Here is a 25,669-nt window from a genome sequence, read left to right as displayed (position 1 = left end):
TTTAGTTTGATGTTACATGAACGGTAACTTCGTGGAACAGCGGCTTGTCAAAACAGGTACGCTTATTGCGAATAATTACCCGTACTCTTTTGTCGAGTATTCCGGACCGAGAAATGGTAATTTAAAGTTGGAAATCATGACCTACTGTTGGCGGGTCCACCGATGTTCCACCATGACAACTGCGGAAAGTAATTTTCCTAACTTGGACGGACCATAGGTCTCTTCCAAGGAAAAGTACAAGAAAGTACGAGTAACAGATGGAAATGTTGTATGGTTCGGTAACGAGTAACTTTCTGCGATTTTATTTATCTTTTTCCAGAGAAGTACCATACTGTGATACTCTCCAGAAACTTCAATGGAACATTCTGAAACACGACTGCACACATTTTTGATGTCATATACCAATTTTACGCTCGAAAAGTAATTCTGCTTAATACGATATAAAAATGGATGACGATTCAATGAAAAAAACAATCGAGTTACTCAAATCTCATCGTGCAATAAGTATAATGGAATTTCTTTAACATCTCTCACTCAAACGCCTTCGAAATAAATTCTTAATTGTCACTCCGCATTTTGAAAATCAGGAAACGATAATTGAATATCCGATTAGTTGGCGTCAACGATGAGTCTAATAGTTGCAGAATTTCAATTGTATACGTTTGCGTTCGACCCTGTCGCGATTCGATAGAAACGAAATTACGGATTTTGAATGTAACGGAAAATAAGAGGGAAAATGGTACCAGAAGCTCGTTAAACTGACACTGTAAGAAACTAAAACATCTCGCTTGATTTAAAGTGCAATAACTGTCAGAACTTACACGTTCCTCTTTGTACGAAATTAACTGAATAAGGTACCAGTGGCTGTTGTTAACTTCTCCCTAGAGTTATGAAACTCGGCATTCGTAACTTATTAAACGCGAATGCTTATGTTGAAAGAAAAGTTACCTCCCCAGAAAAGAATCGATTATATCACGACTCCATGAATAAATTAATTATACACTCGTCATACTAACTGTTTCTTTTACTACTTATGCACTTAATAAATTATTATATACATGAATTATTCTATTTGTTCACAATGGGAGATGAACTAAGTTTCGTGTAGTAATTGGAAAAACGAAATTTCGGAGGTTCTGCCAATTATCAAAGTTCGAAAGTTGAAATACTGGTGACATGGCGGCGACTTCAGTCCCGATGTAAACTACTTCAAGAGTCTTAATGGAAACTTCGAGGTGGCGATGTTTCCACGGCTGAAATTTGAGAACGTAGAACTCATATTTCCCGCGGAACTCGGATTTAAAGAGCAATTTCTGTTTTACGAAGTTACATTTAAATCAATAAGAACAAGATTATAAGTCCCCAATGGAAAAACTTTCTTCTTAATCACCTCCATTTACGTGTCGGCAATTAGCGGACTTTGCCATCTCGCATTATCATTCATCTCTGTCGCGTTAATTTATAATTAGAAAACCTTGAGCGAAAACGAAACGAGTCGTATATTACTTTTGCGCGGCCCGTTGCCGTTTAAACGGCCGCTGTAGTTTACAGTCCCGTAAACTTCGTTGCCGGGAATCGTTAAAATCCTGTATTAGTGCAAATACAAATTAGTGTTACGCACATATCGGAAGTTAACTGAAAATCTCCTTTTCTTCCCACGTATTCATACTTCATTTTCTCATTCGCTTCTTTCAATCTCCAAATAACGCACTTCCCAACAATTCATTAATAATCCATTTAATATACATAATTGTCATTGCATTTATTCATGTATAATACCCGTACTCGAAAATATTCACTTAGCTCACAGAAAAACTTCATGGTCCACCAGATAATCCCAAAAATACTGTCGATCTCGAAAATCCTCCCTCTTAATCCAGCGAAGCAAAAACCGGTCACGCTCGCTAATGCCAAGGGTCAAGACTCGATCAAGGAAACCCGCAATTCCGATCTCCCAAATGCGAGTGTTCAACTCAATAAAAAAAAAGAGGAGGCGAAGGAAAGAGGCAGAAAAAAAACAACGTCGTATTATTCATGAGCACCGCTCATAAATAATGTATCGTGATACTTTGCGCAGGGTCACGAGTAGAAATAACATGAGCGGCCTCCGGTCGAGATCCACATCCAGATAATACCCTAAACACCGAGCAATAAGTCGTAAAGTATATTTCCCAGTGTCGAATAGATCGCCACGGACCGTATAACCTGGGTAATTCCGCGACGCGTGCATCCCGCGCCTGATGAAAAGCCAGAAGCTGTCCCTCAATTGCGTATAACATCAGTCCCAGTCGAGATTGCTCCATTAATCGCTGCTTGGTCGGCTGTAATATTATCGTTTCATGATGAGACCGCGTCCTAAATAAACGCCACCCTGGTGAAACTATTCGTCGCGACGCGAGGCGACGCTTCGTTCCGTTCCTTTCTGCTCCGACTGACGCGTCATAGCGTCGAGGTGACGCGAAATCCGTTTCAAAATAGGCAAAGATGATTTTATTTTCCGCTCAACTGGAATTTATTTTGTTCAAATTGATACGAATTGAACAATACGAAGATAAATGGAGGCAATTATAAAAGATATACGAAAGAGAAGTGTCTATTGGATGGACTTTAATGTCAAACTAAAGTCAAATCTACACATACGTGCCAGTATGCTTGAACAGGTTAAGCTTGACCTCTGCAACTGTCTGATTTTCTTTAGTTTTATTCGATGTATTACAGTTAGGCTTATGGGACGTTAGTTTGATCCACGGATTACGTAAACATCGTCTATGTTTGGATCTCTGACTCAAAAGATCTAAATGAATGGACATCAATTTTCCTAAGAACAATGGAATAAACTTTACCATCAGTGTCTACAAACGTAGAGTTGTAGGTGTCAATTTTAAACAAGTGGAGTTAATATGTACGAAGATGAGTGATGTCATAAAAATGATTAACAGCATCAGTAACTAGATAACAGTGTAACGTAAGAATACGAAAGGATAAATACTATACATATAAAACGATTCAATGTTACAGTGATTTCTGATTATTGCGCGATATGGAGATAGATCTAATTGGAGTCGGTACCTCGGGACCCATTACCCTGGGGTTGATTAGCCAATTAATTTAGGTCCCCACGGGTGTAACTCTCCCCGAATCTAAAAAACCGGCTATTCCCTTATACAATATCATATAATATAACACAATAGTACATATATATAAACACGTTGACTGCCACGAGAATTTCGAGCGTTTTGTCATAGTAAGATTTATTAATAGTAATCGTATTCTATTAATATACCACATAATACAAATTCCGAACGTACAGATTCGATAGGGTCGACTACGGTCAGCCCTTGAGCATTCCTAAAAACGGTGGTGGTCGGCCGACACGACGTGGCCAAGTCGGGCAACCCGAAAACCCGCGGAACGAGGTGGTGGAAAGAAGAGGAAATATAGTTCACGTTAGAATTTCAACAATGAAAGCTTTCTTAAGAGTATGAACGTCGCTGGAGGGGGAATGGGGAGGGGAGAGCGGTGAATGCTGGCACAGCTCGCGGCGACCAATAGAATTCAGTTACCCAAGTTCAAGCGTAGCTGGAAATTTGAAAGCGAAGAGCACAAAGGCGCTTTCAAAAATACAGCCACCCCGTCGCCGCCAACCCCCGGTTACACGCGGACGTCATTGTTTCGCTACCCCCTTCTTTGCGGGCTGTTTCGAATTTCTTGAATTTCCAGCTGGAAGTTCCGACCGGGGCCGAGCTACTGTGACGCCCAGCGAAAATTCGCGTTTCGCGGAACAAGGGGGAAGGACAGGTTACCGTATAGATCGATTCTGACCCCATTAAGTTGCCATTGTCAGCGACGCGCCTCATGAAAACGGCGGTAACTTTCGGTTACGCGTATCCCGGCATTGTTTGTAACGATGCGCTGCGAAAGCGCGAGCCGGAAAATATGCGAATTTCTGGCCGGAACGGCATTCGCCCGCTCGACGGGAGATGAAATGCGTTTTTTTGAATGATTTACACTTCGCAAGCGTTACGTGCAGCCCGTGTGTACGCGCGCGTGGTTTTTTTTTAATTCTTCGTCCTTTTTCCTTGTTTCTGTTTCCGGTTCGAATCTCGTGACTCGACGGAACGGACGATACTATTCGGGCAATCGGTGATTGGTTTTATTTTATGGGAATTGAGTGCTGAAGTGCGGCAGATTGATGTAATTAATATTGCCACTTCGACGGTCGCGCGTTTCGTTTGTATAGTTTGCCGAGAACGATGGATGTTTTTCTTTCGAGGTTTGTGAGCGATGTAGACGGAATTAGGTGTATTTATTGATAATTGAGTTACGATTGTCACACTTCCGTTGTGGAATGCAACGATTTTGTTGATCTTTTTGTATTCGGTTTGTTTGTTTATTCAAGACAGGGATTTGAAATGGTTCTATGGATTTTTTAAACGAGGATTAACCTTCGAAGCTTGCATTACGATATTATTTCATTGGTTAGTAGAGAGATTGATAATTCAGTCGCTTTCCAGTTAATCAGGATCATTGGATAACGACGGTTTTGTCCAGCTTCCTGGTTGAATACGTTTTGCGTTGCGCGACTAATTTGCCAATACTGTTCGGCAAAATCGGTGATCCGAAAATGACTGAACCCGGGAAGCGTAAGTAGATTGTACGCTACGCAATCGTCCAGGGGGATTCGCGCAGCGAAATATTCGGAAATCATGCGTTCGACAGATAACGTATACGCTGATGATGATTCAAACGTATCAACGACTGAGGACCTGTTTTCTCAAGTCAGTTAATCATTAAAATAATTTCTAGAAAAATGATATTCTACAGAATCTCCATAAATCATTTCACGATGTATAATCTTAACAAGGAAAACAAACCGAAAATTATGAATTCATCCTCAAACTTGGCAAAACTACTTCACCGTAAGAATTTGTTAGGAAAAGAAACGAATTTGATAATAAGAAAATGACAATTGATATATATTTAAGAGAAGTAAACATGTAAGTGCTTTGAATTTAGTTTGAAATTTTCATCGTGGGTCTGACACGGTACTACAGGGCAAGAGGTCAATTAACCCTTTACGGTCCAAAGTGTTCTTGGTTTCCCAGTTTGAAACTTCCATCAACGTTATTTAATCCAGTTGTAGTTTAATAATTTAATAATTTATCTAAGGACATTGGGAAACCGCTGAAATTAGAATATTATGAGTAATTGCAGCGACAATTGATAGCGTACTTAACTATTGAAACAAAATTGAATGACAGGACGGCAAAGGATTAAGACCGCGAGAACAGTGTATTCCCAATTGTAACTGCTGCTAGTTATTAATCAGATGTATGGCCGTCATTTTGGTCGAGGCAGGCTTCAATCAATGCTCACGTGACACGTATATACTCATAGACGTCTGTAAATGGCAGACAACTTCGCCGATATGAAATATTGTTTAACAATCACACTGAAATTTGTCCAGGTAGCTTTAATAGCGATTTAACAAGGTACATACATCAATTTTTCAACTGCGTCATCGCTCTTCCCTTCGTCGTCCTTGTTTTCCCCTTTTTTCACCGTACGCAACATCCTTCTACGCCGTTGATAGATAGATCCGACCGGGTTCGCTTCTCAATACGAATTTACGAGGAAAGACAAATCGTCGCTGGGTCCCGGGTGACTCATGGTTTTATAATAAATATTCGGGTCGACAGACGTCGATGGCTAACCCTACATTATTGTATTTCTTTTTCCGTAAGGTCACTACCGGCGACTGGCTGTCCGACCAACTTTATGAAGGCAACGACAGCTAACATATCGACTATTGCGCACGGAAGCAAAAGTCAGCGACGCCCATTGTCGAGGTAAATTTGATGAAAGAGATTTTAATTGCTAAGTAAAACAACATCGTTACAAATGAATTATTAGCTTGAGCCATTTGTTCTTTTCTCGTTTTGTGTGCAGATCATGTAAGGTACAAAGTGAGCTTTAACATGTACGCAATCAAACAAGCAGTTGTAGAATTTCAGTTACAATTCCACCTTATTTTTTTGTTCATTTCACTTTATGGAAATTCTTATATCGTCTGATTAATCAGTTCCTCCATTTTTCTCCTTATTCTTGTTTCTTTTCTTCATCGAGGATTTATTGTCTGGCTTCTTTAAATCGGTTAATAGACCTGTCCATGACTCGCTATTTTTATTTCTTATAAATATCAGTGCAAAACTATTGAATAAATTTTCGAAGTCCAGTCGGAAATAGTCTCTTATTAAAACATTCTATTCTACACTTTCCAGTTACTTTTGCGCGTAGATTCACCTTTGAACCGTGTATCTTCCAAATGAGAATATTCATAAAAGCACAATTCGAGACGAATTAAATTAACATAATAAACACTGTACAATGTTATGCTTCAATATTATGCTCTGATGAAACACAAAGATTATTTATTGAATGAATTGTTGAGAAATGAAACTGAACTTGACGAGTTAAGAAACTCCCTGTATAGAACGCCGATATATTTATCGTCAAGTTGCGGTAGAAACAGCAGAGAAACAGGACAAGTGTCTCAAATATGAAATTTTCATGAAATGAAAATAAAACGGAGTAACTTTTTGAAACGCGGTTAATCATTTTTCTGAAAAATGAATTTCAAACGCACTCGAATACTGATTGACTGAAATCTGATTGATGCTCGGTGTAACGGATTTCAATACACGTCGCTCCCTGCCCGTCTCTGCACAACATACAGTATCATGGCTTGATTACGATCAGGATTGTAGCACTACAGAGTACAGGTATTACCAATCGGTTTCCATCGAGCGAGTAACACGACGCGATACAACGACACAAAGAATTCACGGATCTAGCGTCCGAACGCGTGTATTCGATTGATTTTAAAATTGATTTTCACCACGATACAGTATGGTAAAAAATAACTCTATCATTTTTATGAACAAGGCGGAGAAGTAAAGTAAGTTAAAAATGGCTCAGGAAGAAGCTCAAGGTGCATGCATAACAAGAAGACTGATACCAGTTGAAGTAGAAGTGATACGTTACAAAAGGAACAGAAAACTTCTATATTTTATAAAAAAAAGAAGAATCGTGGAGGATATTAAGACGCAACTTGAACTAGTCTACGAAGATATTCTTGAAGTTTAGTCGCCGCTATACCGTCGCATGATAAGTGAACCAAAATGGTTGCGTCCGTGGTACAGAAGGTGTTTCACGTTCCTCGATTAACTGGAATAGTAGTTGTTACTGTTGTGCGACGGAAGTTTCGCGCAAGTGAGAGTGAATATCTCTAATATGCTGTAACAAAAGTACAGGAGAGTCACTAGGAAACAGTGCACGGCGCGTTTCATTACTTTATACAATTCCTTTTTTTATAAAACGTTGACGCTACTTGTTGAAATTAATGTAAAATTACTGATTAACTGAAGTATTGTTATATAGTAAGTAAAAATGAATAGATGTCCAATTGTAATAAAAAGAAATCAATCCATTGAACAACTACTTAGAATAAACAGTGATTTGTGAGAAAAGATGCACGATCATCGAAGATACGATACAAAAAATCGTAAAATACTGAAAAGTTTGATATAATATAAATGAAATTCTAGAATGTAAAGGTGGAAGAGCGGAAAGTAAACAATATTGCCGCGGCAAACTCGATTCTCCCTTAATTGCCGCTGGATCTCTGATATTAATCCGCCGGCCGTAATCAAAATCGCAACTTGTTTAAGATAATTTCACGACATTGTTTATTCACTTTGTCCCGTTGAATGGCTCGAAACCACATGTAAACTCTCGGAGGATTGAAGGTCCCTGGCCGGTGCTATGAAGTTGTACGAGGAAGCTACGACGCCTAATACAGCTTTATATGCCCGGAGGAGTGTTTTAGCCAAGTTGCTTCGTTCCGGTCTGTCGCCACTTTTCCGATAGGCTCTTTAACTAATTCAGGTGCCGCCGGCGCGGGAACCGAGATAAAATTTAAGAGGAATTAAAAAGGTAACAAGAAGAGGGAGTTCATATGATACCTAGTAACTGTGACCACGTTTCATTCGAGCAAAGTGTACTCGATGGGAATTACCATGGTTCTTATCATAACTCTGTATTACGTAAATAAAAATGAAAATATTTATTATTTTAATGTTTCATACAAACATTGATTTTTTCGGATGTTTATGCGAGGATTATCGTTTTTAAAGTCAAATGAATGTAATTGATTCTCTGTGCTATTGAATTAATTATGAAATATTCTTCGCGATCGGATGCATTAAGTATATGACAAAAACGAAGGTATACATTTATAGTCTGTAGAAATGTTTAATTATGTATGAAATGATTTCGTACATTATAATAGGAAACCACGTTTTTGTTAGCAAGAACAGTCGAGTCAGAACTCTATCAGTTACGAGCTGGATAAAATAGGGAGAGGATGTCAGTGTATCGATTTTTTATTTATCATAGGAGATAAAACACCCGGCAACGTTGCGTGACCGACTAAATTTGCTGCGACGAAGACGTATGAACACGGGAGAATAGCTTTCTTCTTCCTTTCCGTATATAGAGCATTTTCATTTAAGAATTTCTTCCTCGGATCAAAATAATCGCTGAAACTTTTACTCCTGTGATGAACCTTCTGGCAAGTACAACTTTCAAAGACTTTTCAAAGACTTATCAAAGACAAGAAAATTTAGAAATGTAGAAAGTTGAGTACCTATAAAGGTAGAAATGTAGTTAAATAATAATAATGGGTGAAATCTAGATCAACTGTTTCAATCATTTTGCATTTCTGAGGTAAATGTCCATGCTCAAATGTTGTATATAACAGCTTCAATATTCACAAACATTTAGGTTGTCCACGCCAGGATTTAAATAATCTGTATACAATCGTGTGAAATTGTATATATAGAATAAGCGTACAAATAAACTTGATAAACGACGTTTTCCAATTTTTTTATGTACCGTTATTTCTCGCAGAAACTGAAAGAGCAGTTTCTTGCAGAAATAACGCCGAAATTCAGGGTATAACTACACCTTTAGTCCCGCGCACCACGAGCAAATTAGGAAGGAAGGAAACACCGGGTGGAAGATTTCTAAAGAGATCCGGATTACGGGATTTCTGGGAGAACGAGGAAGAAAATAAGGGGCCGCAAGAGCTAGTTTTCAGCGCAGCGAGACTGAAACGAAATCGAAGGAAATAGTGTTTCGGAGTTCCATTCAAACGAAGAAATAGATTCACCCGATCAAATATCTTTCTCGTGCAATGCAGTCCTCTAATAAACGTATCACTGTTAATCAGTCTCATGAAGTCAACGCGCGACGCTATTAAACTGAACGTCGTTTCAATCTAAACTGCTCAATCTAAATTGCTCTAACAAAGTACACAGATCAACGGCAATCAAGTCTCCTCGATTATAATATTTTCTTAAATCCAATAAATCTTCTAAAGAAAATATTAGAAAAATGAAACTGAAACGAGTCATTGAGTTCCTAAATATAATGTCGTAGTTTATCATCTCTAATAACAATACTTATAGAATTAATTTCATTTTCATTATATAAAATATAGGATTACGGTCGTCACGACGCTGGTAGCGAACGCGTTAAACAAACAAAATCGCCCACACAGCGCTACAACGAAACAGCTAACCCAACTAACAAAAAAATCCAAATCCCCGCGAAACGTTTGGCAACGAGCAGATGAAAAATTCGTCGACGTGTTAAGAGTGACGCGCCGGACGTTAACCGAATCACCATCGAAACGTCCCCGGCATTCGGGGGTTAAAAGGATCGCGCGGGCCCCGCTCGATACTCAATACGACGGAACGCCGAAAAACCGGGGTACACAGCATAGAAATAGATTATTAAATATTTCCCGGGAACAATTTCACGCGGCGGTCCGCACCGGACGTTTCCCGTTTCGCCGAGTAAACCGTCCGACGCGGCGTGCGCCGGGCCGGTCTCTCCGCTTTAAATTTAATTAATACCAGCGTTCGAATAACAGCGGATAAATCAAAATCGCGGAAACGCCGGAGATACATGGGCCGCGCGGGGCCACGGAATATTACGGGAACTTGCGAGAGCATAAATTTAATTTTACACTCGGCCGTGTTAATCCCGCTCTCTTTATACACCCGGCCGGAGTCTTCTTAGCCGGTGTAAGCCGAAGGACAGCCGTGAAAGAGCAAGCGGGACGAGGAGAGCGAGGTGAAGAGAGGCCGGGTCGGACGAGAACCGTGCGAATAAAAGGACCCTGGCTTCGGTTGCCGCAGACAAGTTGAAAAACTGGGCGAAATTAGATCCTAGACGGTATCCTCGTTGGCGGCGCGGGCGCGCGGAAGTGGCAATTGCACGGCAAATTAACTGGCGGCCTCGTAAAAGTGCGAAAACGGTTATACCCTCGCCCTAACCCTTGGCCCTACCTATTTACCGGCATCGTCGTTCCCGGCGCCGGCCACTACTATTGCCCCGCTACCAGCAGCTTCCGCTCTTTTCCTCAAACTTTGCCCCTCCCCGCCGCGTTTTTCTCCCCCGCCGTTCGCGAGAACTAAATAAAATATGGATCAAAGTAACGGAGTTCTTGGTTCGTCCCAGTTGAGTGCGAGGCCCCTAGCCCGGAGCCACGGGGGCAAGTTCTCAACTTCGGAATGAAGAGACACCCCACCACTTTTGCGGCGAGTTCGGCCGCCTTGTATCGGGGCGGACAAGGGAGGACGACGGTGTACGCGGGGTTTTCCGAGACTAGCCTTGTCGACAAGGTGCGACAAGCGGTAAGTAATTAGTGATTTTAAATGGCCCTCGCGTGGGGATCCGTGGGAAGATGTATTGCTGGTTGGAAGCTTCGGGTTGCTGTGATTTTCGTTGATATCGTCATGGTTTGGTTGTTACAATTATATGTTAATTATTCAATTGTTTATATTTGAGGTATTTAGAAGTACGATGCTTTAAAGTTTGAATTCTTTGCTTAATAAGCTTAAATATCTCCGATGAGATATAGACGACACTATTTGAAACGAACTAATGAGAGAACATAGTAAATTAAGAAACGAAATCATTTTATAGAGATATTTCACATATTGATGTATTATACAAAGCTAAATACAATATATAACACTTAGTAATTTTGTTAGTTCAAAGGGTTACCGTTTACAACATTTGTATTCTTTAAAAGTTGAATGCTTTTAGATTTGAATTCCTTGCAAGTTCGACGCTTTGAAATTTGACTTGCATAAAAGCTTAACGCTTTACAATTTGAATATTTTAAAGGCTTAATACTACAGAATGTAATATTAAGGAAAATTTAATAATAATTAAATGTTAATCCTCAAAACACTTGAAAGAGAAAAGAAATTACATTTCCGAGGTGATTGTCTTCCCTCAAGCTAATCTAAACCTTTGAACTATTACTCTTGTAACGGCCCGACGAGCAACGCACGAGATCACTGGGAAACTTGCACGGAGTACAACGAACGCGAAACTGTTCATTGAACAGGAACCGGAAACACGGAGACATTTCGAGGATCGCCGAGACGAGGTGGTAACTTTCTATGATCCTTGTTTCGGTCCCGCGGAGATGATGAGCGATGCCAGAGAGTTCGAGCCGGATCGATACCCGATGCAAATCGAACGTGAACCGGATTCCGAAACAAATGCTGTCGCGAGCGGGGAGAAAAAAAACCGTCCACGGTCTCGGTCGGCGGTCATTCGTCTGTGTTAAAAAGGGATTCGCTGTCGAGATCGAGACATACATCATACGCGTGATCGATGATAACGATTCCAGCAGATGGCCACGGCCAGTTGTTTCACGCGCGGATTGAGAGCGGTACATTGTTTCGGGCCGAAGATAACGCTTTGTTTTCGCTGCCGCCGGCGGGAACAATGCCGCACACGCGAAAATCGAATAACGCGCGTAAAACTGCAGATAAGCGGCTGAATAGACCGCACGACTCAAGCATATTTCACGACAGCTACACGTTCTCGATTGAAAGAAAATGCAAGTATACAACTTTGAATTAGTACTCCATACTTTTCATTTGTCGTGTGACGAAATCTATTAATAAGTTGTACGTACATAAACATCAAGCTACAATCGGTAAATCATAGTTGAAACGTTTTATATTACACTCGAATAAAATCTTCACAATATCCAACAACAAACAAAAAGTATACTCTGCTTAACACTAGAACTACCGAGCACTTAAACCGTCATTTGAACATTTTTTTATAAAAGCTATACACGTGAATTTAATAACATTTTAATTGGTTTATACTTCAGTTTAGTTACTAAATCAGTTTCTTTAATCGTTTCTTAAACAAGTATCTGTACCTCAGCAGTCATTCTAAAAGAAGTAATTGGTAATTGGTCATTTTGACCAATCTGGTAGTTCTAGTGTTAACGAATAGTGCCTGAATTCAAACATAAATTCCAAATCGCCTCGATCCAAATACCCAACTGCTTAACACCACAACTTTCCACCATTCTTATTCAACAACTCCTACTCTCACAAATGCCCATGCATTAACCGAAACCGTCGATCACCCACAGCATCCACATTCGCAACCCAACCGTCCACCCGTCAAAGTCCAACAAATACCCAACAAAATCACCGATCGAACAGCCACATTCCATTAAGTAGCACCGTGTTCACGATGCAACGTATCCCACGCGTCCAACCCCCGGAACCAGCGGGAGCATTTAAAATCGCCGAGCGGCAGGTAACCGGCGCGACCGGAATAATTCCAGTGGAGTAATCAACATTGGAGCGTAGAACGGCGAGGCGTGAAAGATCGTGCCACCAAAATTCCCGATCCGGGGCTACAAGTAACAGCTTTTTGATTTATTCGTCCAATCATCGTAATGCACGCCGGCTGGCACCCTCTTCCTCCCTCGGCCCGGCACTGTCGCACTTTCTCTCTCTCTCTCTCTCTCTCTCTCTCTCTCTCTCTCTCTCTCTCTCTCTCTCTCTCTCTCTCTCTCTCTCTCACACACACTTTCTCCCCCCCCCCTCTCTCGCGAGGGAATCAGCGTGGCCGAGCGGCGAGGCGTGCATATCGAGTTATCGCGGGGGCTGGGAGCTGGCAAGAGGACGCGATGCGGAACGTGTCGACGCGGAACGGCGGTCCGGGGCCCGCGGTCCGATCGACGAGTCCGGCGTGTAACGAAATGGTAACGGGCCGCGCGCGCGGATCAAATGGAGCACTCTTTGACGTCGCGCGCGACGGTCACTGCGGATCCATCTTTCTCTCTCTCTCTATCTATCTATCTATCTATCTATCTATCTATCTATCTATCTATCTCTGTCTCTTTCGCTGGCTATCCCTCTGTTTCTCTCTGCCCCTAGCTAGCCACCCCCGAACTCCCCACACGGTTGTTCCCAATGGTCGTGAACGATCGATACGCGAAACAAAGTGCGCCGGCCGGTGCACATTTCTATACGTTCCAATCCGAAGGGCAATTCAATTGCGGCGGACGTCCCATACGGCCATCTGCAATATTCTCCGCGAGCAATCGTCCTCCGGGGACCGTCAATGTATGCACTCGCGCACCTCCCAATGACATTTACATTTATATTGACACGGCGCTTCGAATGGGATCTTGAACACTGGTCGGACGCTTAAATGCATTTGCGGTGACGGCGTAACGATCAATTTCACATTCTTTTCCCATACTGCAACTAGCCCCCGCAGCCAGCCGCTTCGTCGCGGCAGATACGGTACGGCCGGCCGATTTAGGCCACGCGGTTATCAACGGCGCTGCGTTATCGCGTTACACCCGGCGGATCGGAATTGTCGCGTGGAAGGAGCACCGACAAAGCACTTTTGTTTGGTCTTTGGGGTAAATAGACGCTGTTGTCTTGCGAGCACTTGTGAATGCTGCTCCAGTGGTCTGTTTGGCTTATTGATTGAGCGAATGATGATTCTGGTATGTTATTTCATGAAATTGTATGATCTTGTGATTATATTAGCAATGCTTTGTCGATATTGAATTATTCTTATATATATAAGAGTGTAAGTATGGAATGATGTAATCATTTATTAATCATGTGGACGATGTGGAACTTGAGGATTTTCTTTATTCATTGTTATTGTTACAGAAATATTATTATTCATACGCGTATTAATTCTGTCGGGAAACGGGATTCCACCGTTCAGAGATATAAGTCCGTCGAGAGTTGCTTTAATGACCGAGATTTTGAATATTATTTAAATGATTCCACGGTGAAACCGTGTCTCCGTTAGCCAGTGATTTACCGATAATTTATTTGTGGACTCGCCCTTTTTATTGGGTAAACCCGGCTGAACGCTAAAGCTTTTAAAACACTGGCGATTAACTAATGCAGTTCGAAGAGGAACGATAAAACAACATTTATAAATCAGCGGTCAACCCGCTGTCTTCTGTTCTCCCTTTTCCGTACGCCGAGTATTTGCAACTGATCAAATATTTCTGAGCGATAGCGTATCTCGCGTACAAATGAACGACACCGAGTCACGAGATATTTTGCCCGGTGAATGGAACGCTCGGAGATTCGTGCGTCAGATATCTCGTCCGCGGAATCGAAGGGATTAATGAGGTTTTTATTGTATCCGAAATCAGATAGCGCCATTGATGGGATAAAAAAGAGTGCCTTTCCGAGTCCCGGGGCCAGCGCATCGACGACCTCCGCGTCGGATCCATTTCCGCGGAAACGTGGAGCAGTCCGTTTGATTTTCACAGGAGCAACGGGGGGTGGCATTATGTATAAATTTCGCGAGGAATTAGCGGCGGATTCAAGAAACGCGGTTTGGAAAATTACAAAGCCGCATAAAGTAACTGCGAACAACGCTGTTCCGTAATTTGCATTTCAAACGAAGCGCACGTTAAGGGGGTTAATTGAATTCAATTTTTAAACTTTGTACGCGCCGCGTTGCATTCGCAGTAACACGGTAAACCTCGCCGCGCCGCTCGCGATACACGATATTCCGTCCGGCGAGAGCGCAATATTAAAGTCGTCCTATCAGCGGTGCGTTTCCTTCGTATTCCTTTTTTTGCAATTTCACTTTTCCCCTTCTCTCACCCCTTTTAAAACCTTTAATGCAATGATAAGCTGTACCGCTCGACACCTACGGCTACTATTTCGAGAGAATTGGATTCCCGTTGGCAAGTAGAGAGTTGGAGGTGGGCTCGAATTCGTTCAAGTGACTATACTTTGTTTTATGAAAGAAGAACTTGTGGAGGTAGGCCGCTTTTAACAATAATCGTACCACGTGATTTTATGACCAATCATATCACGATGTGACTCTCAGTCACTTATGAGAATAAAAGGAATGATTAAAATGTTATTGTTTTCGTTTATAGGGACCAAATTTTAAAAGTTCAGAGAACCTTTGCGAATGCAATATGAAATAATCTAAAAATTTAAGTAAAAAGTTCAAATGTGACTCAAAGTCACATCGTAGTCCGATTAGGGTTAACAGTGTTTCGATGGGGAGCCAACTACGACAGCAGAACGTCGAGACGTTCAGCGATATTTATGGTATGCGCAATTTAAAACGTTTTTGAGAAAATGTCCTCAACGTTTTCAGACATTTGATGGACAGGTAGGTCCACATAGCTTTTCCACAGTTTCAATAGCGTAAGCGAACGGCATAAAATTTAGATCATCGAAAGGGCTGCAGATCGAAGTGTTCTAATAAGGCGTGCGCCTGTGCTTCGTCAACCGAAAGTCAGAGTCCGATTACGCAGATGCTAGACTGTGTGCCATATATAGACTGGGCCCGGAAGACACTCGGCTGCATCATCACCAGTAATTTAGAAAAAGCATTAACTTCTACCCTCGCCGAAGAAACGCGCTGAAAGCAAAGAGTGGGCGGGTAGTTGTAAAATTACCTGATTGGCAGAAGCCTCTGTTCGGGACTTCACCAGTCGGCGAAAAGCAAATCAAGCTTTTTCTTAGGAGGGGGAAGTTTCCTTATAAGGTGGAGGCCGTGGCAGCCGCGGTCAGTTCAGACGAAGTACTGACAGAGTTCGGATAGAAACTTGCTTCCACTAGAATGTTGTCTGAGGGTTTTCATTTCAATTAAACAGCAAGCGGTAGAAATCGAAAGTATGAGTGGGTCCCTCGCAGCAACCTCCTCGTGGTGGACCTGGAAACTAGCAGCATCGCTGATAGAGTAGTTCCTGTCGAGGATGGTGCTAGGTTAATCGGCTGCGGCATTGTACAAGATATGTCGAGTAATTATTCTTTAGCTTGATTCACTGCTTTCGCCTGTTTCTCCATTTACTCCGGTTCACTCACCATGTTTGCAAGTGCATCGGGCCGCGTGTCGCCACTCAGTTCTGCCGTCCGCGTACCTCGACGTACCGACTTGAAAGATCACGACGGACGCACCGTGGGGCGGTGGTGCTCGCACCATCGTAGTCACGGCTGCTTTTGCCAGGTTCTTATTTCTCTATAATTCGCCCCCAGTTCGTCTGGCAGGACCGCCGGACAGGGCGTTGTGAAGTTAACGGGAGCCTGGTACGAGCATGTGGCCGTCCTCTGATTCGTAGATGAATCTCTGAGACTTCTTCTCTGGATTCTCCAATTGTCGAATCAACGACTTCTTTCTCGATTCGTTCCCTTTACTTCTTGGGCCGATAACTGCTCGGCATACTGCGACCAATGTATAGTTTTATAAGGGTAAAGTAAGTTAGAATTAAGGTTGTATCCCCTCATTTTGCTCTTGTTGAATCAGAGACTTCTCCTCTGATTCGTGTCATGTTCGAATCAAGGACTTCTTCCTTGATTCACTCCCTTTACTGCAATGATTGTATAGTTTATGTTATCCGTTAAGGTTAAGCTAAGTAAGAATTAAGCGTGCGGAAGAAGACATCGATCGTCCACCGTGGGATACTTCATTTCAGAGTCAAGACAGAAAACAGCCGCCGTGGGATTATTTTTAAGTACGGTAGTAATAAATGCGTTAAAAGTAAGATTTAGAATTAGAAAGGGAGATGGAATTGAATTTCCATTCACCTCCCAGGGTCTCCACTCGCAGTGACGTCCATGTGGTGAAACCTGGGCATCTACTATTTTCCTTATTACAATATCTTCTGTAAAAGGATCATGGTAGGCTGCGATAATTTTACAATTTAAATGTGAAATACGCAATCATCGGCAGAGAAGTATTTAAATAGTATTTACGTTTTTCGTGGATTATGGAGAGAGTGTTTAACTTTTGTACCTCTTAGTATGTTCACCATTCCGGTGCATAATTAAAATGGACGGAAAATCGATAACTTTTCGAGCTCGAAGGCGAGGAGAATTGTTAGATGGTATATTTACGTTGCGAAGTATGTACTTTACAGACTAGTAATTAAGAACTTTATGGAAAATAATTTTCAAAATTTATGTAGAATAGCAGCTTTAATTTTTTCAGATATTAAAACTAATTGTTCGAAAGTCGATAAGAACTTCGAAGATTATATCATGCAAGTAAATTGTGTGCATTTTTAGAATTTATATTCTACTGTACTTTAAAATTGCGGATTCTGCTTACATATTCTGATAAATGTCTATAAGAAATCACGAGTACGTACATAAATGTAATATTGAGACAAAAGAAGTGACAAAGAGCATGTTCTTTAATTATTTGTATTTATTTGCACAGATTTAAGCAAAATCATTATATCCAAGTTTAAAATAATACCTAAAAGTGTGTTATACATTTTAATCCTGAATACTTAACAATTTTGTTAGAAATATTACAGTTTATATATGTATATTGAACTTCAATCTTATTTGTCCAAATTTCAATTATTGAAATAAAAACTATACATAATTTATCGAAGAATTAAGGTCTAACATAATTAAGATCTACCTCCAAGGGTTCTTCTTTCATAAATCAAAGTATAAGTATATAGTTATTGGAGGATTCGTTTGCGATCGAATCTCCGAACAGTGCGTTATCGAATTCAACTCACATATTTCTTCGGTTACTTAAACGCCCTGGCCAGCTTGTCCTCACAATTTACTCAGAGTGACGGCTCATTAAAACGAGGATTGGTCGCCTTCACTGAGTCTTAGCGTTTCTTCTAGGTGCCGTGAATCTTATCGTTTCACGATGAACATCGCGTGGCTGACAACTTTTCGTGTTGTAACACTGAGACAATCGGACGGCTCAGCGTAACGTATTTCAGATTCTTTTTCTCCTTAGCTAGTGACATTGTAGAGAGATGTTTTATAAAGGAATTATTTATTATTATTAATTACTTATCAATAATTAATGAAAATTATTAACTCTACATTGCTAATTTATCATCGAAGTAACCATTGGATCTACATATTTATGTCTGTCAAATATGCGTTCGAAGCAACTGAAGTAATTGAATGTCGTTCAGTCCTCTATGGTTAAATTGATTCGTATTTATATGAAAGCAAAAATAAGTTGAATCTTAATAAATGAACTGTTGGAACTTTTCTGAAGAAGTAAAATTAGTAATCTTTATTGCTCGGTACTTCTAACGTTGAAAGATCTTTAATTAGGTCGTTCCGTTGTTCGCGAAAACAGGTTTTTATAACTGTTCCAAATGCGAGTGCTCAGTGTAATCAGTTTCAATCTCCTACGTCGCCATTACGCTTGTCCATTTTGCTCGTCATGAACAAGCCGTGCATTAAGAAATTAAAGTCCCCGCGCGCAATAAAAGCGCAAGCTTAAATTCGCGAATTAGACGGCGTTCCAGGGACCCGATAATGTCCCAATGTCGCAACAAGACGGGAATTAATAGTTCAGGAAGCCTCTTGTAGTAAACAGTACTTAGCAACCACGTAGTTAGGCGGCAAATCAGCTTGCCCTATGCCGCAGCTTTTCATTCGTTCGTTCGCGTCGCGTGTACTTGTGTTGCTTTCATTTCTACACACGCGTTCCGTATCAGATGAATCGATTCTGCTTGTAATATACTGGATTAATTAAACGAACAATTACGATCGACCTTTGGGAAAGGAATGATTTATACTTTGTACAAAGAATCTTAATTTTTTAGGAAATAACTATTGGTTTACGTGTTCCCCTTCAACATGGAGTAATGATCGATTCGTGTATGAAATATAGAAATGAATTCTTGTTGAACCTTCGATTTGATTAATGCATAAAAATATCACACCTCGTAATTACACCAGGAATATGCATGGAATTCAAGTATTTATTGATAAATTTTCAATGTTTATGCGTAACAGAAATTTAACGCAGCATCTTGATAAATGGTTCCAACGGATTCAAAGTAACATGAATATTTTACGAGGGGGAACATGAATATTTAAGAAACGTTTCACTGTGTCCCGAATAGTAAAATCCGCAATAAGCGCATAAAGATCCGCAGTCTATTTTCAACTTTCATATGACCTCTTTCCTCGCAAGGAGCATAATACAATTTAATTCCTACCTTAACGCGTTGACTGTCGTGCAAATGGATATAGCCGACGAAGGAGGTCAAAAGTGTCCTTGAACCAAATTAAATCGACGGTAAACGGTTCGATAGCTTACCAAGAAAGAACATTGCACGCTAAGTTTCAACCTTTTACCTTGACCAGGACAATGGTTGCAGTCAAAATTCAAATTAAAGGGTCCTGGCTCCTACATACTCTATGTACTCAGTTAACGAAACTCTAAAAAACTCTAAGAAACTCAGACTTAAGACACCTTCTGCAACCACTCGAAAACATTGTCCTCTAAAGAGATCGTCATATAAAGAGAAATATCATAAATATATATGTATATATACATTAAACAACGACAGAATCATGTTCAGTCTAAACCCCAAACTCTAAAATCCTACTCGCTCGAGCAATTACACTATCCGCCATCGCAGAACAATGCATCCGCAGGCAGGCTCTAAAAAAATCTATAAAACCTCCGGGAAAGTGTCGAACTCGTACTCCCCGGAGCAAAAAGGAGTAAAAAGGAAACGCCGGAGAAAAAAAGCGCCGTCCGAAGGACCGACCGACCGAAAGAAAACTTTCAGGTCGAACGAAGATCGTATCGGAGCCGGCCTGAATATTTATGCAAGCGGTATCTCGCGGTGTCCATCGAGCAGTCGGCAAGAAGTTCCCCGCGCCGAGCCGTGCCGATGGCGCGCAATCAGGAAATGCGTTTGTCGGTGTCTTCTTATTGCCGGCTGGAAAATCGCCGAGGAGACAGGCATACGGAACAGCCCTTTGTGAAACCGCGAGTGACCCGGTGGTCGGTATTTGCCCGGAAACTGGGAGAAAGGAGCGTACGCGTCACCGAGCTTCCCGCTCGCCCCTCGACTCCGTATCATCGTACGACCCGAAGTTATCCTCTTTTCAGTTTCCGGTTGAACCCGGCCGCCACGAGCGCCGTTGTTCCCGTTTGCCCGCAAGAGGAAGAAACAAGAAAGGCAGTCGCCGGAAATATTTCGACGAATCCCCGGACGCATACGAGACGTTCTTTTCGCGAGAATTCCACTCCGAAACGTGTACTTTGTGGAGAGCCGCCGGAACAGACGGCGGCCAGGTTGAACGAGCAGGCGTGGATGGGATGGGGTTGGAATGGGGATGACGAGAGAGAAGGAGACGCCGGTTCCATGGGTTCGGGGGCAACGGGCACAGGGCGGTGCCGGCTACATCCACGGCATAATACCGGCGACATACGAGCGTGTCGCCTCCGCACGGCTCTCTTGACACTCGCAAAGCTATGAAACGCCCACCTCGGACCGCCAGGACTCATCGTCCGGCGCTGGATGTCTCTGGCTTGATGCCTCGATGCTCCTCCCGGCGATATGAGGCTCGCCTTGTTCGAGAGGCTTTGTCGCTCGAGGACGCGGACCTGACTTTGGAAATTGTTTTTGGCTATTGCTTGTGTTCCGGTGGTCCGGTCTTTGTGTCGAGTGACGGATCTTTTCATTTTTCGCGTTCGGAGGTATCTGTTTGGAAAGTCCTTGTGAACTACTGGCATGGAATTCGCGTTGGATGATGGTTCCTTGGGTGAAGAATGTTTCCGTTTTTGTCATTATTCCTTTTATGTGTGAGGCTTTGGATTGATGTTTAGGGGGTTAAGAGTTATACGAAGATGTTGAGATTTAGATTTGTTGATTTACACTTTTTATTTCGACATAGGTTTTCATGTAATGTCTTTAAAACTGATGTAGTAATAAATTCGGCAATTCAGATATTTTCCTCTGCTTCAGAGTTTCCATATATTCACTGCGTACGAGAGAAATCTTCGTCCTTTTTTTATAATGCGTGCAGAGTCCGCACAACTGCGAACGGTATTGACAAATATTATATCGTAAATAATATTCTATACATCAAATTCCAGTTATACACGCTGCTGACTTGTTTCGTAAATTTTTCGTGCGTATTAGCATATTTTACCCGGGTATTTGCATATTTTGCGCTCGTAAACGTCATACGCTTTTTGCCTATCCAATGTGCATAAACATACGTAGTCCAGTTATTAGCTTCTTCGTTCACAAGGGAAACGTTTCGCAGAGCTTTCAATTTTCCAAAATCACTGAAGAATATTTACGAATACATCGCAGTATTTCTACGCGAAAAATTCCAAAATCTCTTTCCGGAATAACGAAATCCACCAACGTTAGTATCGTTATATTTCCATAAAAATCCAAATTTCCCTTTACACATATCTGAAATAAAATCCTTGTTCCTAATACAGTTACCCTTACGTGTACTCGTATCATAAACGAACCACAGAAAACGTGAAAAAACCAGCGAGAAAGCTCGCTATCCGACTCCAATATTTTCTCCCTGGCGGACCATAATTACGCCCCGTGATTCGTTGTTCCCGTGGCAGGGTATCAATCTAATGAACCGCTGTAGTATCAACCTGTTTACCCTCTTAAATCTCTTTCCACGGCACATACGGGATGATAAAGTATCTTCGTACGGCTCGAAATTCCGTCGAAGTTCCCGGAGCCGGCGGTTTCAAACTTTTTTCCTGCGCCGCGGTTGAACACTGTCATTATTCTCTTAGCGAGGAAAACTTCTACCGTGAAGACAGCCGGGACTCCTCTCCGACGGTCTTCCTCCTTTTTCTTCGCGCGGTGATTTAATGCCATCGGGAGAGAGGGGCGGGGCACTCGGCGGAGGACGTTTAATCAAAATCATTGCCTGCGGATTCGTGTCGCGGAACGAGCCGGGAGAAAGGTAATTTCGCGAAGTGTGGCTGGATTAGTGCTGGTCCGTTGTCAATTTAGGGGTAAATAAGCGGAATAAGACGGGCCGGGGATGATTGTGCGTGCTTTACAAGATAGTTGAGCGGAATAATAACGAGGGCGGAGCGGCGAACGTTTATGCGCCTCTGTTAAACGACTCGACAAATTGTTCCCTTTCCTTATCCCGCCGGAAAGCGGCACGCTCTGTCTACGTCCGGCCGTTTACCCGGCACTTTTTCCCGCGGCGAATACGCTCGTTTTTGTTTCCGCCGAAAACGGCCTCCTTGCGAAAATAAATCCTATTAACTTAGTTAGCGGGCCGCCGCGCCGCGTAAGCCGGGTTCGTTCAACTGTAGCTGATATGAATATGGAAAACCTAATGAAATAAATTCCTTTCGTCGTATCATTAAGAAATCTAATTAAACCTTCATCCGGCGTTGCATTAAAATAACCAACGAACGTGCGAATAAAAATGACCTCGGAGACGGTAACGTTCCCACGGTATTCTCCAGTTTCGTAACGAATTTAGATGGTCGGATTTCTCTGAAATTAGATGTTCTGTTTCGTGTAAGTGTTGTTTCTTGAGATCAATTGATTTTTTTGTTTGTTTGTATCGAGTAAAAGGAGTAGAATAGTTTCGATGTATATAGTAGATTTTACAGACTAACAAAGACGACTTTATTTCGAAATGACATTGAGTAATTATTTGTAATTAGATGCAGGTACAGTGGATGATATTTATCAAGTTAATGGCTTAACCGTACTCACGGAACGAACGTGGCGCGACGATGATTATCAAAGTATACCAATTACATTCTTCCGTGCGCCGACTTCCTGGCCGGCGACTTGCTTACGTAATCGCGGCTGTGCAACGGTCCGCGTAAGCTCGCCGATTTCGTTATCAATTTATTGTAACGTGAAATCCGAATTCGCTAACGCGAGCTCGTTCGCAATTTCGTCCCGATATGACGGCCGTGGTATCAGCCGGATATCGATCTTGCCGTGCAACACGCTCCACGGAACGTGAGCGTACATCGTGTACATACGTCGGGACCTGTTGGTACACGCGCCGCGACTGGAGAATCTGCGGGGATTCGCGGCGGACTCTTTTCGATTGTGTCGACGATTTGTGGTCGACTATACGGGGTGTTACCGAATGATATGTCAATCGGGAGGTTATTACTTACGGGAGCATGAGGAGAAAATAGAATAGAATTTGTTTGTTCAATGGTTATTCGATTGTCGAGAGAATCGAAATTGGAAATTAGCTATGGATTGATACGCGAATTTCGAGAACTTATTTAACGCGCAAAGGTGCAACAATAGGTGCAACTGTAATTGTATCATTTCCTTCGGCAATAACCAATTAAATTGTACTAATGTAATCGTGCGATTGTAGTAAATCATACCGAATCTGCGAATTTAGTAGATGCATGGAATACGGTAGACACGGTGGATGCAGTTTATTTCCGCATAGCCAGCACTTTAATCGCGATTACTAATACAAACTTCAGCACTTTACGATCGAATCATGGAGTGAATTTAAGTAAGTCCATTATATATTCAGAGATACGTACTAGAAATAATAAACACCCTACACGATGAGAACTAAACAATCTATTCCATCCTCGAAAGACTAAAGCAACAGCGATTGCCGTTCGACTAATATAATTCTACGAGTTCGATAAAACCAAACATTCCATCGGTAAAAACAAGGAAACGCTCATTCCAGCAGAAATTTCAAGCAAAGATGACCACCGTGGTTCGTCGTTTAGCGAAAACTTTCATTTCAATTTCCTACAATTTAACGGAACTGATAATCAGGGATCCGCGTGTTTCGTCAACCATGCGGGCAACGTTGCTGGTTTCACGACAGCGTGAAACGGGCTGCGGATTATTATGCAGATAATGTGCATTTGCAATGTAATGTCGGCGGGATGCTCAACACACCGGCGAACCGAGCGAGCGGGCGTTCTCGCGACGCTGGTCGTCAAAACGACGAGTTTCGAGCGTGCGCGGCTCGCTTGTCACGGCTGTCCGGGTACTTGTCGACGTTTTCGACCGTTCAACCGCTCCCGAACCAGCGCACCGACATGGTGCTCTCGCGAGCATAAAAAATCACCCCGGACTGTTCCCCGCTATTTTCATTCTCTTACCGAGCACTTTTCTCCTCTTCCGAGCGGCTGTTTGCATACATAATAACGCGAAGGAAACTGGCGCGGCATGACCCGCAACGACTACTGCACGCCCACGCCACGCAGTTCCCCGCGCGACGACGTTGACAGGCGTTACGATATTTTTTTCGAAATTGAATTGCTGCCTACGAACGTTCCCGTTTGTTTGGCCGCACTTGGCGCCGCGCGTTCTGTCAAGCGGTCGGATTAAAAACGTATGATTCACGCGACGCTCACGGGAATTTTTTTCCGACGGTTTGCAACACGGTTTCGTCGATTTTCGTGGGATCGTTGGATTTTTCATGGTTCGAATTGTACTATTAATGGTTTGGTACGATAGTTAACGTGAGAATTCATTATTTGGAATGTGTTGAGGAATTTGATATAGGTGGCAATTAGGAAATTCGATGTTTGGCGGAGGTTTGATTTAATCTTTAGTTTTTATTTCAGCTTCAAAGACTTTTAGGTTGTATTATAGAATCATTGTTTGATGGAATTCGATTTGGTCGAATATTGGACGGAATCATTTTCTTTTCGTGGTTCAATTTTGTAGAATTTATTTCTATATTCCGAGAATCAGAGATTGCGTATCGTGTAATATTAGAGTATTGGACAATACGGTCAAGAATCTTAACAATGGTCATCCTTCTTGAACAGGAAGGCGGGCAAGACAGTTTGCCTGCGCGCATGAAGAACAGGACACGAGTGTTGCCAGGCGAGTAGAGTGAGTCAGTTGCTGCACGGACAAGAGGAATAAGGTACGGCTCCCGCAAGACAAGTAGAATAGGTCGGAGTTGGACAGGCGGGTAAAATGAGGCAATTCATGGCCGGACAAATTGGACAGATACGTTTCTAATCGGACTAGTAGACAGAAGCTAGCCCTGTGGCCACTTAATCTGCTATAATTCAATACTCCCCGCAATAGCTTACAATTAAAATTCAAATATATAAAACCCAAAATTCATTGCTTACGCGAGAATATTGAAAAAATACAAGGATTGTTCTCTTAAAAAACAAAAAATATATTGTAGCAGTCAATACAAGTATACTGAAATGTTCAAAAAGTGTTTACCTATAACTGAAGCAGAATTGAAAGATTTCACAAAACCGTGATCCCTTTTACCAACTGCGAAGTATCCTAAATCAACCAATTGAAACGTAACATCAAAATCATTAACACCATTAATCCCTTCCCATGCAATTATAAGTGGGACTAGTGATAAAGCGTTACTGAAAATACTATTTCGCCACCAATTAATTATCTGCCAATTGAATCAGCATTCGTAGTTGAACAGATAACTTATGTTTCTTCCACATTGCTGGTAATATAAAGTTACTCAAGCTTAGCAGA

The 25,669-nt window shown here is 41.9% G+C and overlaps 1 protein-coding gene across 7 annotated transcripts in view; it reads right to left on the bottom strand.

Moving 5' to 3' along the window:
- Positions 1 to 25,669, bottom strand: part of LOC116432445 (neurotrimin) — a 249,747-nt gene that overhangs the window by 63,132 nt on the left and 160,946 nt on the right. The window lies entirely within an intron of this gene.

The sequence above is a fragment of the Nomia melanderi genome, chromosome 3 (genome assembly GCF_051020985.1).
Source record: "Nomia melanderi isolate GNS246 chromosome 3, iyNomMela1, whole genome shotgun sequence".
NCBI classification, from domain to species: Eukaryota; Metazoa; Arthropoda; class Insecta; order Hymenoptera; family Halictidae; genus Nomia; species Nomia melanderi.
Note: the sequence above shows the minus strand (reverse complement) of the source record. Positions and strands in the feature narration are given on the sequence as shown.